This window comes from Microtus oregoni, unplaced genomic scaffold (genome assembly GCF_018167655.1).
Source record: "Microtus oregoni isolate MIOR12 unplaced genomic scaffold, Mior012 000025F_ref0000491, whole genome shotgun sequence".
In the NCBI taxonomy this organism is placed as follows: domain Eukaryota; kingdom Metazoa; phylum Chordata; class Mammalia; order Rodentia; family Cricetidae; genus Microtus; species Microtus oregoni.
The window spans coordinates 9,256,453-9,274,374 of record NW_024543084.1 but is presented as its reverse complement, the minus strand read 5'-3'; the positions used below and the strand labels follow the sequence as shown (position 1 = coordinate 9,274,374).

At 48.1% G+C, this 17,922-nt stretch overlaps 1 pseudogene; it reads left to right on the top strand.

Annotated features, from left to right (window-relative positions):
- The first annotated feature begins 16,087 nt into the window (after nucleotides 1–16,087).
- Nucleotides 16,088–17,527, top strand: LOC121462924 (annotated as a pseudogene).
- Nucleotides 17,528–17,922: the final 395 nt, after the last annotated feature.

Sequence of the window (17,922 nt, the reverse complement as noted above, 5' to 3'; positions counted from 1 at the left end):
ATAGGGACATAGCGGCCACAGTGTGGGAGAAGATGCCCCGACCCCAGATCAGTATAGCCTCAAAGTGCAAACCCCATGGAAGCTGGCTGTCCAGCATGTCACCTCTGCTTAAGGTTGCTGGTACTGAGGTCAGTGTCCCTCAGCTCAATAACCCTCCTGTCTAACTCTGCCTGATTGGCTGTTCTCTCTGAATTCCTCTCCTTCTGGACCTAGCTCTTGGTGGGAGTTCTTGGGAGTTCCTAAGGAGGGGCAGCTTTGTAGGTGCAGGTGGGGCCTGAGGCCTCCAGGCCACTTTGGAGGGCAGGGCCAAGCCAGGCTAGATCCCACATAGCAGGCTCTCTTTTTGATTGAGACAGGGACTATGCATGGATTTAACTGTGGGTCTCAGAATAACCCCAAATTCAAAAATTCTATGCTGTTCTCTTTTGTAATCAGTACTTCAGGAAAACTTCTAATTGAATCCAAAATATGCAGAGACTGCAATCTGACACCACACCCCACTACAGTATCTCAGCTCCCTGCCCCCCTGCCATGGGTCAGTACTGGGACTGAGCTGTGACCCTGGGCACTGGGTGTGATAGCTCAGGGCTGTGACTGTGCCCTGGAGCAGTGAGAAGAATCCTAGCAGCACACAAAGTGGAGAGGCCTCCTCTCCTGCCGGCTGCCCTGCACTGAGCCTTTGCTGACTTCCTGGCCTTAGTTACTGCTGGAAGGGAAGCACTGGGGACTCCATTTGGGCAGGGACCACTTCCTTTCTTTGATCTTGGGACCCATTTTCCTTAAAGGCATACTAACTGACCAACCATCTTGTGGTTCGCTGTGGTTAGTTGGCCCCTCATGACCTGGACGGAGCTTTTTCAGGTGGTCTGACCACATGTTAGGTGCTGTTCAGATAGCAAGATAAAACCAAAAGCACTTTAAAAATGTTATGTTTCAAAGCCGGGCGGTGGTGGCGCACGCCTTTAATCCCAGCACTCGGGAGGCAGAGGCAGGTGGATCTCTGTGAGTTCGAGGCCAGCCTGGTCTACAAGAGCTAGTTCCAGGACAGGAACCAAAAGCTACGGAGAAACCCTGTCTCAAAAAATCAAAATAAAATAAAATAAAATAAAATAAAAATGTTATGTTTCACCACTCTGTTTATGCAGGAATGCACAAGTTACAGCCTAGGTGTAGCGGTCATGGGACAGCTTTATGGACACAGAGCTCTTTCCAGTTTTACCTGGGACTGGGATTGAGTCAAGTGGTCAGGGTGGGTACATCTAGTGTGCTTCTCCCTCATGGAGCGATCCTGCTGGTATAAATGGCACTTTCTCTTCACCACAGTTAAACAACTAGTGTCCCCCAAGGACGGGATCTTCATACTAGTGAGTTGGTTTTCTGTGCTCTGCTAAAATACTCTGGCATCGCGACTTAAGTAGGGAGTTTGCCTCACAGTTTCAGACCACAGTCTGTCAAGAAGCCAAGGTGGCAGCAGCTAGAGGGAACTGGTCACATCAAATCCACAGTCAAGCAGCACAGACTGGGCCAGCCAGAAGACTCAGGGTAAACCAGTTTGTCACCACGCCTGATCCTGAGTTTAGTCCTCCTGTCTCACATGAGGAAGGCTTGATTCCTGTAAGCTGTCTTCTGATCTCTACAAGGTAACCGTGTCTTCTGAACACACAGGCACAGGCACCTTTGAATCAGACTCTTTGTGTGCCAAACGCATTGGCCCAATCAGAGACCCAAGCTTAGCTGGGGCAGTATTTTATGATAGCAGAGGTTGGGGTGAGGCATTTCTAAGGTTTAGGACCCCTGATTGGCTGACATTTGTCTAGGGGTGTCTTGGTGAAAGGGGTGGGTGTGCTGGGCTAAGGGACATCAGGTGCTCCTAGGGACATTAGGAATTTCTTTTGGATGGTCTGTTCCTGGGTGGTGCCTGGGTGGGCTCATTTTTTGGTCTTTCTTGGAACCAGGTATTGTCTTAGGGTAAACTCCAGAGACTCAGGCCTACTTTATGGTTGGTTTCTATAGAGTCTGTCTTGGCAGGTGTGTGCCAAGCTACCCTGGGCTCTTGTTGCAACATTGTTTTAAATAAAATAAAATCATTCATCTTTTAAATATAGAATTTGTTTGGTGCTCTTTCCCTGATGGTCTCGAACTTCACAACACCTGGAAGAGGTTTAGATCAGAGTCCCTTGGAAAGGACAGGCTCTGCTGAGCTGCCTATAGACTGTGCGGTGGGCCCAGGTTCCCAGCGTTTGTGAGCTGGGGTGGGTCTTGCTCTGCTCCTGTAAGTAACCCCTCACATGTAATCCTATGAGAAATCCCATAACGTTCTTACTTCACCACGTGGGCATTTAGTGGTATCTGTACTTTGGTTGGTCAGGAGATTTCTAAAGGTGTGTATCGCATCTCCCCAGGAAAAGTTTTGTCAGACATTACATGACACCAGATTTCTGTGTGCCTCCTTCTCCTCCTCCCTGAGAAAACCGTCTATTACATGTGCCTGTTCTGGGTCTGCAGTGAGTTAGTTGGATGTGGTTGATGAGGAATAGCGTGTGACATTCAGTGTGTGTGGCCTTGCATTTGCTTTATAGGTGTCCTGAGGCATCGCACAGAGAGGGCCTTGCTGGGCTCCTGTGGCAAGAGAGCTGATAGAGGGCAGGGATGGGCAGCCCAACTCCAGAGGCTCCGGCCTCATGGCTGAAGCCCTTAGAGACTCCTGAGTGAGACTGCCTGACTGGAAATCATGCTGCAGAGACTGGCTTCTCCACTGTGGAGATAGGCGGTCCTGAACCTGATTGCACTGCGGAGACACACAAACCTAGGTGGGTCTTCCAGTCACGACAGTTTGGGAAGTATGGACAGCAGGCTCTAAAACCCCATCACTGCCTCATTGTTGCCTCATTCGGGCTGATTTGGAGACTGTGAAGCCAGAGCGTCCTGTTTCTGTCATTCTGCCTAAAATCCTTGGCCAGGGTTGTTCTGAAGTGAGTATTTTTTGCCTGTCTCTGTGTTTTTGTATCTTGGGGAGGGGAGGAATGTCAAGATGGAAGATTGGGAGGCTGTTTCCAAGTGACGCTGTGAAAAATTCAGGAAGGGCCCAGGAATCACAAGAGAAGCGATTGATAGCTGGAAAGCAGAGGGAACGAGGCTAGGCAGTGACTCCAGCCCCAGGTCCCCTTGTGGGGTCCCCAGATGGGCAAAGCGAAGACCAGCCACCCCGGCACTGGATAAGCCTACAGGTCATGAAATCATAGTTGTTAGGGTCCACGAGAAGTCCCATAAGAGACCACCATCACTTTCCAAGAGCATTTATTAATAAAAAACACTACCAACAAGTTGGGGTGATACATGGCGATACCCCAAGAAGCTTGCAGGCTCCCTTTTAAACCAAGTTAGGGGAATTCCAGGGAGGAGAGATTAGTTTGGGGGTGACTGGTGCAGGGAGATTAGTCTGGGGGTGACTGATGGGTGACTTTAGTAGTTCAGGATTCTCCAATGGCAGGGTAAGGAAAACTTTCTTCAGCTAGCCAGAGGCTATTGTCTTCTGCAGCCAGCAGAAGGCTGTGGGGACCTGCTGGTTGTTTGTCCCTGAGTTGTGGTTTTCCCAAGAGCTGCATTCTCAGCTCCAGCCACCTCCAGTAAGACAAAACTAAGGCCTGGTCCCTGGCAGGGGCTGTTAGAAACCTGTAATGGGGCGGGGGGGGGGGGGGGGGGCTGGAGAGATGGCTCTGTGGTTAAGAGTGCTGACTGCTCTTCCAGAGGACCCAGGTTCAATTCCTACCACCCACATGGCAGTTAACAGCTGTCGATAACTCCAAGATCTGACACCCTCAGATAGACATACATGCAGGCAAAACACCAATCCAAATAAAATAAAAATAAATAAAAAAGAAAAAAAAGAAACCTGTAATGGTTCTGGTCCTCTCAATCATGAAGTCAGGGGTCAGGGTGTGCCGTGCCTCAGCTCCTGGGTAGGGGTATAATGCACGGGCTGATCTGCAGAGGGTAAATGATCATGGACATGCGGATAAGTTCAGGTGGCAGAGGCTCAGGCTGTGAGGGGCATGGGTGTCAGACATCTATCCTGTCTCCTCTGACACAGAGCATACCCTATCAATCGAGGGTAATTTTGAAGGCCTGTTGATGTGGGGTTCCCCTCTAGATGCTGTGAATATGTTTCATTACCATTGGTTAATAAAGAAGCTGCCCTGTGGCAATGCAGAATATAGTGAGGTGAAATCCAAGCAGAGAGAGAGAAGGAAAGAAGGCAGAGTCAGGCAGATGCCATGCAGATGCCACGTAGAAGCAAGACGTAACAAACCACGAGTCTTGTGGTAAAATAATAATAGAAATTGGTTCACTTAAGATGTAAGAGTTAGTTAATAAGAAACCTGAGCTAATAGGCCGAAGAGTATATAATTAATATTAAGCCTCAGAATGGTTATTCCATAAGCAGCTGCAGGAGCTAGCGAGCGGGACCCAGTGGGTGGAGAGAAACCAGTCCAGGGACCGGTGAAATCGAAAACATTTGTAGCTACAGCCTGGAGGCCTGAATCTGAGTTGTAGGTGGCTCAGATTCTGGAACCGGCTGTCTTCTCCATGCGTTTCCATGGGTGGAGGTCAAAGATGCTTCTAAAGCAGAGTTCTCAGCATCCTCGGCCTCCTGCTAGGTGTGAAGTGCTGACTGGTCTCCAGCCCAGCTCTCAGTGCCTCTTCCTTCCCCCACTCTACAGTGTATGCAGAAGACAGTGTGGCTTTGTCATCAGCCACCTCCGATGTACAGGTGGGTGTATCTGGAGCGAGTGAGAATTTGTCTGGCCACAGCTACAGTGGCTTCAGGTGCACACAATGAAATCAAGCTCCTAGTGTGATGGTGGCTCTATAGGATAACTGCCCTGGGATGGGTCCAGGCTCAGCACCAGAATGGACAGTGTGAAAGATGAGCGTTCAACACCAACGGACCATCCCTCCTCCCACGAGATTCCAACATTAGGGATCCAAGAAGGCAATCCTATTTTTGTCATTAAAATTGCTTTGTCCTTTCTGATTTTTCTTTTTATTATATTTTCTCTGTGTGTATTTTTTAGAAGGATTCCTGTTTTCCTTTTCATTCTTATTTTGATCTTATTGATTTATGCATTTTACTTTGCGGTATAATCAGACATTTTCAATTTTTTTGGATTTTCCTCTCCTACTTCATAGTACTTTCTCCTTCCTTCTTTTATCTATCTACCTACAACTATCTATCTATCTGTCTGTCTGTCTGTCTGTCTATCTATCTGTCATCCATTTGTCTTGTTTATATTGTGTGTGGTTGGTTGTGTGAACTCAGGCATACCACACATACAATGTGTGGAGCTTTGAGGGCAATGCTGACTGGAGTATGTGTTCTTGCCTCCAACCTGTGTGACAGGGGTTCTCTGTAGTGCTTCTGATATATCTAACAGGTTAACTGGCCCACAAGCTTCTGGGAATCTGTCTCCATCTTCTATTTCCCCACAAGAACACTGGGATTATAGACCTCCGGGCTACTGATCTGGATTTTGGTAAGTGCATTCTGGGGATTCAAACTCAGATACTTAGGGTTCTGGGACAAGCACTCTAACCCTCTTCAACCTGCCCAGCCCTCCTTCATGCAATCATAAGTTCTATTTTCACCCTAAATAAGTTTAACTTCGTAGTTTACTCTGTGACATTTTTCCCACTCTCTTTTCTGTGGTTGGTGCTAGGAAGTAATTGACTTCAGTTGGTTTTGAGTGTATTTCTAGAAAATTTCATGTTGCTGGTATCACAACAGTTTTTTTTCTTCTTTGAGGAGAACTAAGAGTTCAACTCTCAAGAGAAGAGTGTTCACTAAAAAGACCCCCCAGACAAAACTTGAAGAATTATCCAGTACAACTAATAAGTATATTTTTAAGAAAACATACATATAAAAAATATGAAAATAGCTTCTCAATCAGAGTCCGGAGAGACTGAAATGTCTGAAATGACAAAATGAGAATTCAAACCTCTACTTGCAAAAATGATCAATAGCTTTCATCATGGTAGAAATAAACACATGAATGAGGTAAGGAAGTATAATCCAGAACCCAGGTTAGGAAGCCAACAACATGGGGGAGAAATTCAGAATAGGACTGTGATGGAAAACAGCAATAATTCTGGAGATAAAAAATTAAATTAGACAAAAACGCAGCAGAAATCTCCCCACTGATAGACTAGATTTTCTTTTTCCAGGAAAAATAGCTTTGACACTTGAAGGCAAGGTTGAGGAAATACACATCCAGATACAGATAAAGGAAAAATAAATAAGGCTGGCAACAGCTCTGAAGAACTCTGACGCGATCCAGAGGCTGGGAATCCACAGAGTAAAGAGAAGGGACTGAGATACAAATTAATGACATCAAAATCAGTGAAACAAAATTATAGCACAGAATTCTTCCAAGTCTGGGAAATAAGTGGAATAATTCTGGCACAGGAGGTGTCTTGGTTGGGGTTTCAGGGGCTGTGAAGAGACACCAAGACCACAACAACTTTTATAAAATATATATATATATGGTTTACAGTTTCAGAGATTTAGTCCATTATCATCATGGTGGGACATGGCAGCATGAAGGCAGACATGGTGCTGGAGAAGGAGCTGAGAGTTCTACATCTTGATCTGCAGGCAGCAGAAAGAGACTGTGTACCATACTGGTACACACAGCATATGAGAACTCAAAGCCTTTCCCCACAGTGACACACTTCCTCCAACACTCCCTTTAGGGGCCATTTTCTTTCAAATCACCACAGGAGGTATTTAGAGTCTCAAATTGTTTTTGTTTTGTTTTGCTTTTGTTTTTTCAAGACAGGGTTTCTCTGCAGAGCTTTGGACTGTCCTAGAACTAGTTTTTGTAGATCAGGCTGACCTCAGACTCGCAGAGATTCACCTGCCTCTGCCTCCCGAGTGCTGGGATTAAAGGCGTGCACCACCACCGCCCGGCTGGATCTCAAATTGTTATGGAACCATCTTTTTGTACACTGTGAAGATGTGTCTTTGCCATTTTCTAATTGGTTTCACAAAAGAGCTGACTAGCCAGTAGCTAGGCAGGAGGTATAGGTGGGATGGCAAGACACAAAGGACGCTGGAAAGAAAAAGGGTGAAGTCTTGGGAGTCACAAACAGATGCAGAAAGAAACCAAATGAACATGCTCTATTGAGAGAAGGTACCTCCAACATGGCAGAGGGTAGATAAGAAATACGGGTTAATTTAATTATAAAAGCTAGCTAGTAACAAGCCTGAGCTATCAGCCAAGCATTTGCAATTATTACTGAGTCTCCATGTCAGTTATTTGGGAACTGCAGGTGGGAAAGAAAAATCTGCCAACACTATTTCAGAAAAGAAACTCAACACAACATGTTATAGCTAAAATTCTAAGTCAACAGAGCAAAGAAACAACATTAAAAGCTGCAAGAGAAAAAAAATGCCAGTTCACAAAGGGAAACCCATCAGAATAACATCAAACTTATCATCAGTGAAGACAGTGAAGTATGGAACAATATATTCCAAACCCTTAAATAATTGCTAACCAGGATCACTACATCTAGTAATATTATCTTCCAAAACAGACAGAGAACTACAGGCCCTCCTGAATTGGAGCTGCTAAGGCAATTCCCGAACACTCAGGACACGCTGCAGAAGAGACTTTCAAGGATACCTTGCACAGAGAAAGGAAGATAGGCAGTCTCAATCTTGAGGGCATAAGAATAAACTTCATAAGAAGACGAGGTAAACAAAGAAAAGCCAGGAAAGCATCCGCCCATCATATCCAACACAGTAAATAACAAATCTCCTGTTCTAGGAAAAGAAGAAGGGAAAAAACAAATGATTATTCAACACCCCCAAAAAAGTTGGAAGGTGGTGGCGCACACCCTTAATCCCAGCACTTGGGAGGCAGAGGCAGGTGATCTCGGTAAGTTTGAGGCCAGCCTGGTCTACAGAGTGAGTTCCAGGGCTGTTACACAGAGAAACTCTGTCTCAAAGAAAAAAAAAGGCAGCAAAATCGAGGCTGAGGAGCTGGCTCAGCAGTTATAGACACGTACTGCTCTTTCAGAAGACCCACATTCTATTCCTAGGATCCACATAAGACAGTTGACAGGAACCCACACATGTGTGCAAATGATCACACATAGTCCCACAATAAATGTAATTAAAAATAAAAATATTTTACAAAGAAAGAAAAATAACAAAATTGCAGGAAACAGAAAACCGCATTAAATAGGAAGCTTAGATGGAAAGGGACTTCAATGCTGCACCAGCTGGATGAGTGCAAACATACAGTCTGACTATGGCTGTCGCAGGAAACACGTCTCACTGAGAGAGACACACACAGGCCAAGGAAGGAAAGATCAAAACTGGAACACAGGCAAACAGAAGGCAAAACCAAGCAAGGAAGTGTTTCTACTCATTCTGAAAACAAAAGTCTCAAGCCAAAGTTAGTAAGAAAAGATAAGTGCCAGGCGGTGGTAGCGCACGCCTTTAAATCCAGCACTCAGGAGACAGAGGCAGGCAGGCTGTCAGGGTCACTCCCCGGCCCAGTAAGAGCCCTGGATCTCAGAGTGTGGTGGTTTGAATGTAATTGACCCCATACGTGATGTTATTAGGAGGTGTGACTGTGTGGAGTAGGTGTGGTCTTGTCAGAGGAAGTGTGCCTCATGGGGTGGGCTTTGAGTTCTCATTTATGTCCAAGCCATGCTCAGTGTCTCAAACCACATTCTGTGGCTTGCAGATCAAGACGTAGGACTCTCAGCTCCTTCTCCAGCACCATGTCTACCTGCACGCCACCATGTCCCACCATGGGGATAATGAATTGGACCTCTGAGCTGTAAGCAGTCCAATTAAATGTTTTCTTTTATAAGAGTTGCCATGGTCATGGTGTCTCTTCACAGCAATGGAGACCTTAACTAACAAAGATACAAGGCAAGTGGCTGTCCCCTGACCTTGGAGAATACTACATACACATCAAGGTCCTTACCAGGTTAGTCACCTTCATACAGACTGGCAGTTACCTGGAACCCCTGGAAATGGCATTCGCCAGCTCCAGAGGTGAGAATCTCTCCTGAATGCTCAGGCCCCCAAAGGTCACATACGCCAGGTCCCCTCCCAGCTGACTCTCCTTCCACTTAACTTATACCCTTCCTGTACAGCACCCTGAGCCCTCCCAGTCCCCAGGGCCAGGTATGACTGCTGCCCTGCTGATAGGTATTAGAGGTGGTTCCTCACCCAAGAGTTCTCCATTGAGATGAGACCTTCCCTGGAGCCGGCTTTCACAGTAGAAGATGTAGTGGTCCTTCACAGGAAGCTCCTGGATATAGAAGGTATTCTTGCCCTTGACTACAGGGGAACAGAGAAATAGCTCTTAGCTTTTCATTTCTTGAAAAACCCTTCAGAGGTTTTTCAAAGGATTGCTCTGGAACACTTGTGGTCACCCAGGAGACCCATCCAGTCCAGCTCTGGTCCTTCTGTGATCGCCACAATTAGACAGAAGCGATTTCCCAGGACATTGCCAGCCCCCGCTGAGGATTCCAGAGGAAGTGAGGGCTGAGGTTGGCCCCAGGCCTGAGCCCTTCCCTGCCCTGCTTTCCTGTACTTAGCATTGGGTCAAGAGCCAAAGTGGAGGGGGCCAGGGTGCAGAACACATCAGTCAATACCTGGGGTGGAGTAACCCATGACCTCTAATGTCTGGCACAGAATATGAGTGAATGGCCATACTGGGAGCTGAACAGGGCAGGAACCCTCCATGCAAACACTCGTCCCTGCAAAGACCACAGGGAATTCACAGGAAATATATTTGCCAGGCTCATCAATTTTGCACATCACAATATTCTTTTTTTTAAATATTTATTTATTATGTATATAATATTGTCTGTGTGTATGCCTGCAGGCCAGAAGAGGGCACCAGACCCCATTACAGATGGTTGTGCGCCACCATGTGGTTGCTGGGAATTGAACTCAGGACCTTTGGAAGAGCAGACAATGCTCTTAACCTCTGAGCCATCTCTCCAGCCTACAATTTTCTTTTTTTTGACACTGATTATTCTTCTTCCTGTAAAATAGGAGCCATGCTCAGCATACAAGGTGTATCAGCCTTGACTAGATGACCCCAAAATTTCGCATCAGACCTGTCCAAGATTTAGTGTACTGCCTGGTAACATGCCCTCTCAGTGGCGGGGGCATTCCATCACCCACACCAAAATAAGAATAGAGAAGAACAGAAAGACAATTGCAGAGACTTGGTGGGAACACTCACAAGTATGTTATTATGAGCTCCAGGTCCCCTCCTTCCAGGGATGTCACCCTTATAGGGAACACTTTTTTGGGGCCCTTACCCTCTTGGCACTTCTTATCAGACACCATGGCCTTTTGTACCAGGTCCCAGAAAACTGTGGAAGACAAAGCACTGAGCACACCCCAGTCTGGCTCTTATTTTTTCCAGACTCCAGCATCTGAGCCTGCAGCCTTGAAGAGACACATTCTAGAGCCTGGCTTGCAGCTCTGAAGAGGGCTGACACCACACGTCCCCACTCATGTGCACTGTAGAGTATACAACACTAGGGCTCTCTGGCCCAGTGAAGGCAGAGGCTGTCTGCCTCGTCAGCACAAACTCTTAGTGGTCTGGAATTCACACTGGATAAGTCCTCTGTCCTGAAGATTCCACCCTATGAAGCCTTTTTCAATCTGCTCTCCCATGTCTCATGAACATCTATGCCTAACCCCTTCTCCTGCTCCAGGCCTGTACTCCTGAGGGGCATTGTCTGCTGGGAAACCATTAAAGTCCCTGATCTGTCAACTCATGCTGGAATGTAGGTTTGGACTTAGGTCTTCAAGGATTACGAATTGAACGAGTCTGCCACCACCAATCAGCCTTCCCCTATGTCCACCCATTGTCCCTCCCCTCCTCACATCCTCCTGGTCATCTGATGGAACTTCTTGGGCCTTCAGGACAGCCACCAGCCCCAGAAGCATGAAGGTCAAGAGCTGCAGAAGGCAGAGCCCTGAACACACCCTATCCTGCATCCTATTCTATCCACAATCTGTATCCGAGCCTGCAGCCTGAGGAGACATTCTAGAGCCCGGGCTGCAGTTGTAAAGGCTGACACCACACAATCCCACACATACGCACTGTAGAGAGAGCCCAAGACAAGGGCTCTCTGGCCCAGTGAAGGCAGAGGCTGTCTGCCTTGTCAGCACAAACTCTTAAAGGTCTGGAATTCACACTGGATAAGTCCTCTGTCCTGAAGATCCCACCCTATGAAGCCTTCTATATCCCATGTCTCATGAACATCCATGCCCACTCCCCTGTTCCAGGCCTGTACTCTTGGAGAGGTTCTGTCGGCGGATAAAACAGAGGAGTCCCTGATCTGACCATCTCATGCTGGGGTGCAAGGTTGGACTTCAGTATTCAAGGATACCACTGAACAAGTCTACCACTACCAACCAGGGTTGTGCCTTCCCCTACCTCCTCCAATTGTTCTCCCCTTCTAACCTCGTCCTGGTATTCTGGTGGGACAACACGGGCCTCAGGACAGCCACCAGCCCCAGAAGCAAGGTCAGGAACAGGCTCTTCATCCTCAGTTGCTGGGCTCTCACACAAGGCAGGTCACCTGGGGAAGGTCTGCTCTGGCTGCTCACTCGGTGCCCTATATATCCCCAGTGGCCAGGGATGTGTTCACATTTGGCACTGACCACGTCCCTCCTGTCCTTCTCTCATGGCCAAATCCACATCCATCATGGAGGTGGAAGGTTGTTGTTGTTGGGATCTGATGACAATGAACGCAATGTCACCCACAGACGAAGAAAGACACACAATGCCCTGCAATGTCTGAGCCACCAAGACTTGTGCTCACAAAGGACCCTGGGAAGACGAGTGACTCAGGGGCAGGGAGGTTGCTCATTGGGCAGGGAGGGAGGGCCAGATTTCTCTTCACAGCCCTGGCCTCCATCTGCCATGGCTGCCCTGAGCTGTGTCCACTGAGATCTGCATTCTGACCTCCTGTGCGGACAATGGAGCTGAGCTACACCACCAAAGACTGTTGCTAGTCCCCAGATGGCTCCTGGGAGGGAGCCAACTTCATTGTCCTTTTTGTGCATGGATGCCCCAGCTAGACCTTCCTGTAAGTGGGGACACAGACTCCTGACTCTTGTCAGTTTGAACATCATCAGGGCAGACCCCCTGCCACACTAGGCCACACCATGACCCTGACCCAGCTGTGGGCTCTGCAGGGCACTTCTTACTCTCCGATGTCCTGGTCCTTTTCACTGCCCGGCCAATGCCATCTCCTCAACCACCAGGTAGGGGTCCATTTCCATAGTTCACATGATTTTAAGTTGATTCCATGAGGAATTCCAGCCACACATTGATATTTGTCCCCTGAAGGGACAGGTGAAGGGGCTTCACCTCTGTGAGCTCAGGGGGATTCATCTCCAACAAGGAGACTTGACCTTCTGCTGTTCTTGTCATCTGAGGACCTGCTGAGAGGACATTTCAGAGCCACCCATATGTGTTCATTTCTTGCCATCTTGTGCCCTGAGGTGGGATGAAGAACCAGCGTCCATCACAGCCTGACCTGAGCCCAGCCCTGTGCTCCTATTGAACTCCATTCCTCTGGAGTCCACAGCTTCCCTCCTTGTTAGCTCTGAGCACCCACAGGCTCTCCACATGGCCAGAGCTCATTCCTTTTGGGTAAACGTGCTCACACGGCACCAGGTGTGTTCAGAGTTCGTTAGAGCTGTTCTCTCTCTCTCTCTCTTTCTCTCTCTCTCTCTCTCTCTCTCTCTCTCTCTCTCTTTTCTCTGGACCTTATATCAGGACCTTGTATTTTACCCCTGACCCTACAGCTCCTAGGTTCAACCACCCTCCCTGAGACACAACTGTCCTGGTCTCTGGGCATAAGTTCTGGCCCCATAAAGGCATCTTTGTGTCTCTGGACCAAGATTAGGCAGCTCTGAGTGTCTATAAACAATATTAAGAAACTTTCTCTGATGGGTTTTGGGATTATGTGAAGGCACCAGCACGAACCAGTCCTTGGCCCCCATCACAGAAGCTGCTGCTGAGCAGGAAGCAGCTACCACCTGGGTGTGAGAGGGAGGGTCCCTGTGCTATTTGGGACCAGAGGTCAGGAACCAGGGGCCAGCATTTCCTTATCACTGGTGAGTCCTTGCTGTACCTTTATGTGGGAGTGTCATATATCAATCTGTTGATTTCATTGGTTAAACAATAAAGAAACTGCTTGGCCCTGATAGGTTAAAACATAGGTGGGAGGAGTAAACAGAACAGAATGCTGGGAGGAAGAGGAAGTGAGCTCAGAAACGCCATGCTCCCCGCAGACACACGCGATGAAGCTCCGACCCAGGATGGACATAGGCTAGAATCTTCCCGGTAAGCGCACCTCGGTGTTACACATTATTAGAAATGGGCTAGTCCAGGTGCTAGAGTTAGCCGAGAAGAGGCTAGATATAATGGGCCAAGCAGTGTTTAAAAAAATACAGTGGACGTGTAATTATTACGGGGCATAAGCTAGCCAGGCAGCCAGGGTGCTGGGGACGCAGCCCCACCGCTCCTATTACAACAGAACCTGGCATGTTTTCTCCTTCTCACATGTACAAACCATCTATCTAAGAACCTCACCACTTACATGTGTTTCAGTCCTGGAGACAGGAGGAGAATAACACACACCTAATTGGCAGAGTTTGGGACACCAACAGTGCTCTGAGTGCCAGTAGAAGCCTCTGGATGCCTGCCACTGTCCCCTCCCTTGCTGTGTCCCAGTTCTCAGTGTTCACAGGTAGTAGTCCAGTTAAAGTGGCAACAGACACTAAAGGGAACAGTTAGGTGACTTGAACATTTTCCTGGGGAGACGAGCGCAAATATCTCCCCACCAGATGCGTACCAAAACCAAAGAATGACTCCACCAATTTCCAACTGGAAAACCAAAGGCTTGGGCTTATTGACAGAGCACGTGTGATCCTAAAGCAACTCTGCCATGTGTAAGTCTTGTCCAGCATGGATGGTGACTTCTCCATCATTTCTTCAATTAAACCCTTCAGAATCTGTACTTCAGCACCTCCTGAGACCAGGGGACCACAGGTAGCTAGCTCAGAATCCCCTTTAGGGTGGTGGGAGGTACAGAGAGAATGGCTGGAATCTCAGAGAGGATCCAGTAACTTCTCCAGCACCTCCTTCCATGACTAAACATTGCAGTCAACAGGCCGGATGCTGAGTGTCTCCTGCAAGGAGCTGAAGCTGCTCTGATGGAGATCGTGGCTGCTATGCCAGGAGGATGGCAGCGTGTGTGGAGGGCAGTGCTCAACTCTAGGTAGGACAGGACATGGCGCCAGCCCATGGCAGACAGGATCTGGGACTTGAGGTTATATTCTACTGAGCGTGAATGCTCTCAGGACACAGCAGTGCAGATGCCAGAGCCACCACTGGAGATGAAAAAGCAATACAGAAAAGCTTCCCATCCCCAATGCTGCAGGGCCTGAAGTATTTCCCTGGGGAACTGCTTTATTTCCTGGTGGCGGTTGCTGTGGGGTTGCCTGCTCCTGGTCACCTCCCTCTGCACCTTTGCCCCTGATCCTCATTGAGGTCCCAGCTTCACGGTGCTGCCCTGTCTAGGTACTCCTGGAGGGCCAGTGTCTGGGCCTTACGTGACATTTCCACGTAAGGAGAACTTGATGGCTCCACCACAGCACCGAGCCAGGAGGAGGCTCCTAGCGGTGAGGCCCATCTGGAAAACAATGGAATGCCAACAAAACAACAAATCAGCCACACAGTGGACTGCAACTTGTCTCCACATCTGTCTAGTAAACCATTTCAGAGACTGTAACTCCATCAGCGAAAGCCCAGCTGTGGACTCAATGTGAAGCCTAAAGTGCCAGTGCTCGTGGTGGGATGTGGGTGACAGCAGTGACAGCCAACCCTCAGAGTCCCCTGAAGCTGTGACAGACACTTCCTGACACACTGACACCCAGTCAAGTGCCTGCACCTCCCTTTTGTGTTTCTCTGACCCCCAGCCTTGAAGGGCAGGTGTGAGGTTGATAACCACACAGTCATGAATGGGTCTGAAGCTTCCCCCACAGGTTCATGTGTGGAAGGCTTAGTCCCAGCTGACAGCCCTATTTGAAGAGACTGTAGACTGAGGCCAGGGCTGGTAGAAATTAGTCATGGAGAACACCTTGTCCTCCTCTCTGCTTCCTTGACGGTACGAGATGCCAGCTGTTCCACTTAACCTTCTCTGCCATGATGCTCTACTCACCACAGGCCCTCAGCCATGAGCCAAACCATCGTGGGCAGAACCTCTGACGCCAGGAGCCAAAACAATTCCTTCTTCTTTAAGTTGTCCTCTCGTGTGTTTAAGGTGATGATGAAAACCTGGCTGATACATTGTCAGCATGGATGGAAACTGAGATGATAGTGGGGCTGCCCCCCACCCTGAGATAACATGAAATGTCCCACCTGTGACTCAGAGGGTTCTCAGGAGAGCCAAGTCTCTGTGCTCACAATGCTAAATTTCTCATTAAAATACCCTTTATCAAATGCAATTTTGTTTCTGAGGAAGGTACAAAAGCAGTCTCCAGAGATAAGATTGTTCTTCCAAACCACAACACCGGATCAACTGCCAACCACAGGCAGGTCAGCAGACCTTGACAACAGCCTGGGCGTTCCTTCACAATGTCAGTTCCGACAGGATTGCAAGCCTCGATTTCCTGTTAATATCAAAGCAATGAGAGGAGAACAAAGAAAGGATTGTCAGGATTGGGTGGCAAAGCAGTTCTGAGCTCTGCCAGCCAGGAATAGCCCTGTAAAGGGAAATTAGTGGGTTGACTTCTCACAGAGAGAACAGCTCTGTAGGACACGGTTAGCTGAACAGAAAAACAAGCATTGAAAAAGCATTTCAAATCCCAGGAACAACACTAGAGTCAGTGAGGAAGCCTCAACCGTAACATTAGGAAAGCAACCAGCCCGTGGACGTGAACAAAGTGTTGGAGAGACGTGGCCAAGGAAGACATGTGGGTGGCAGCCAAGCTCACAAGCCCACGGGAACATCCCAGCCACCAGGGATGTTAAGAAGACTAAGCAGTGTCTCTAACCCTAAGAAGACGGGGTGAGGACACCCAGCAAGGTCTGTCTGCTTCCTCTGTCCTCTTGGCCTCTGTCAGCATTCATCCCCTAGGGGTTTGAGGCCAAAAGTACTATCCTCCAAAGGGAAGAGCAGGAGTAGGCACCTCAAGGAGCATTCCACAGAACCACAGTCCCCAACTACACCAACTGAAGGATGAAGGACCCCTGAAGCACAGGCTCCACCTACACCAATTGGAGGCAGAGCCGTGCAGACAACAAGGTAAGAATGCACTCAACAATCATAAAGAGCAATGGAGCACCAGCAGAAACTAGAGGTTCTACAAGATTCCGGCACAGATGAAGCAGGAGAAAATGGCTTTAAAAAGAACTTTATGAAGATGATTGAGGCCCTTAAAGAGGAATGAAAAAATTCCCTTAAAGAAGTCAAAGGTGTTTGTCACCAGTGTCCCTTAGTGGGCTGGTGCATTCTGGGTGGTGGGAGAGACCACAGCCAGAGCATTACCCACCCACCCCTTTCCAGGGGCCGCTGGAACCAAGCAGCCAGTAGGACTTCAGCTTCTCCCGCGTTTGGAGAAGACAGTGACAACCACTGGCCAGATGGGGCCCAGCCCCTCAACCAGGAGGCTTTCACCATTGACGACTTTGAAATAGGGCATTCTCTGGGCAAGGGGAAATTTGGGAATGTGTACCTGGCTCCGCTCAAGGAAAACCATTTCTCTGTGGCCCTGAAGGTCCTCTTCAAGTCCCAGAGAGGGGAGGAGGAATTGGAGCGCCGGCTTCGAAGGGAGGTGGAGATCCAGGCTCATCTACAGCACCTGAATATCCTATGTCTCTACAGCTACTTCCGCTATGCTCGCTGGGTATCCTTGATTCTGGAATATGCTCCATGGGACAAGCTCTGCAAGGAGCTTCAGAGAAACCACGCCCTAGAGGAGCAGCGTACAGTCACGGTAATGGAGGAGTTAGAAGATGCCCTGACCTACCATTATGAGAAGAAGGTGATTCACAGGGACATGGAGCCGGAGACTCTCCTGCTGGAGCTCAGGGTTAAGTAAAGATCGCAGAATTTGGTGGGTCTGTGCATACCCCCTCTCTCAAGAGAGAGACAGTGTGTGGACTCTGGACCACTTGTCCCCAGAAATGAGTGAAGAGAGAACATAGGATGAGAAGGTGGCCCTGTGGTGTCTTGGGTGCCCTGCTATGAGCTGCTGGTAAGAAATCCTCCCTTCAGGAGCAGCACTCACGACAAGACATAAAAAGACAACCTCAAGGTGAATTTGAGGGTTCCTCAGTCAGTGCCTGTGGGGACCCAGGACCTGATCTCTAAGCTTGTTGGGTACCATCCCTCAGCATGGCTGAACCTGGGTCGGGACCACTCTCGTAGGATGCTGCCTCCCTGTAATCAGATGGCTTCCTGAGCCCTGCCTGCCTTTATTCCTACGTGTTTACTCAGGAAGCTCTCCAGGCTCTTTTACCTCATCTGTTTTGCTTGTTTTCTCTTTTAAGATGTGAATTTAAAAAGCAAAAAAAAAGAAAAAAGAAAAAAAAAGAAAAAAAAGAAAAAGAAAGAAATGGAGGAAAGGAAAAACAAAAAAATTGGAAATAATCAACAGTCCTTAGAGAAAACCAAGAAAACACAAACAGAAGAAACAGTTCAAGACTTTAAATGGGAAATAGAGGCAACAAGGAAACACAAACCAAGGGAAATCTGGACAAACGATCAGGAACTACAGAAGCAAGCATAAACAACAGAATACAAGAATGAAAGAGAGACTCTTAGGCTCTGAAGATACAATAGAGGAAATAGATTTAT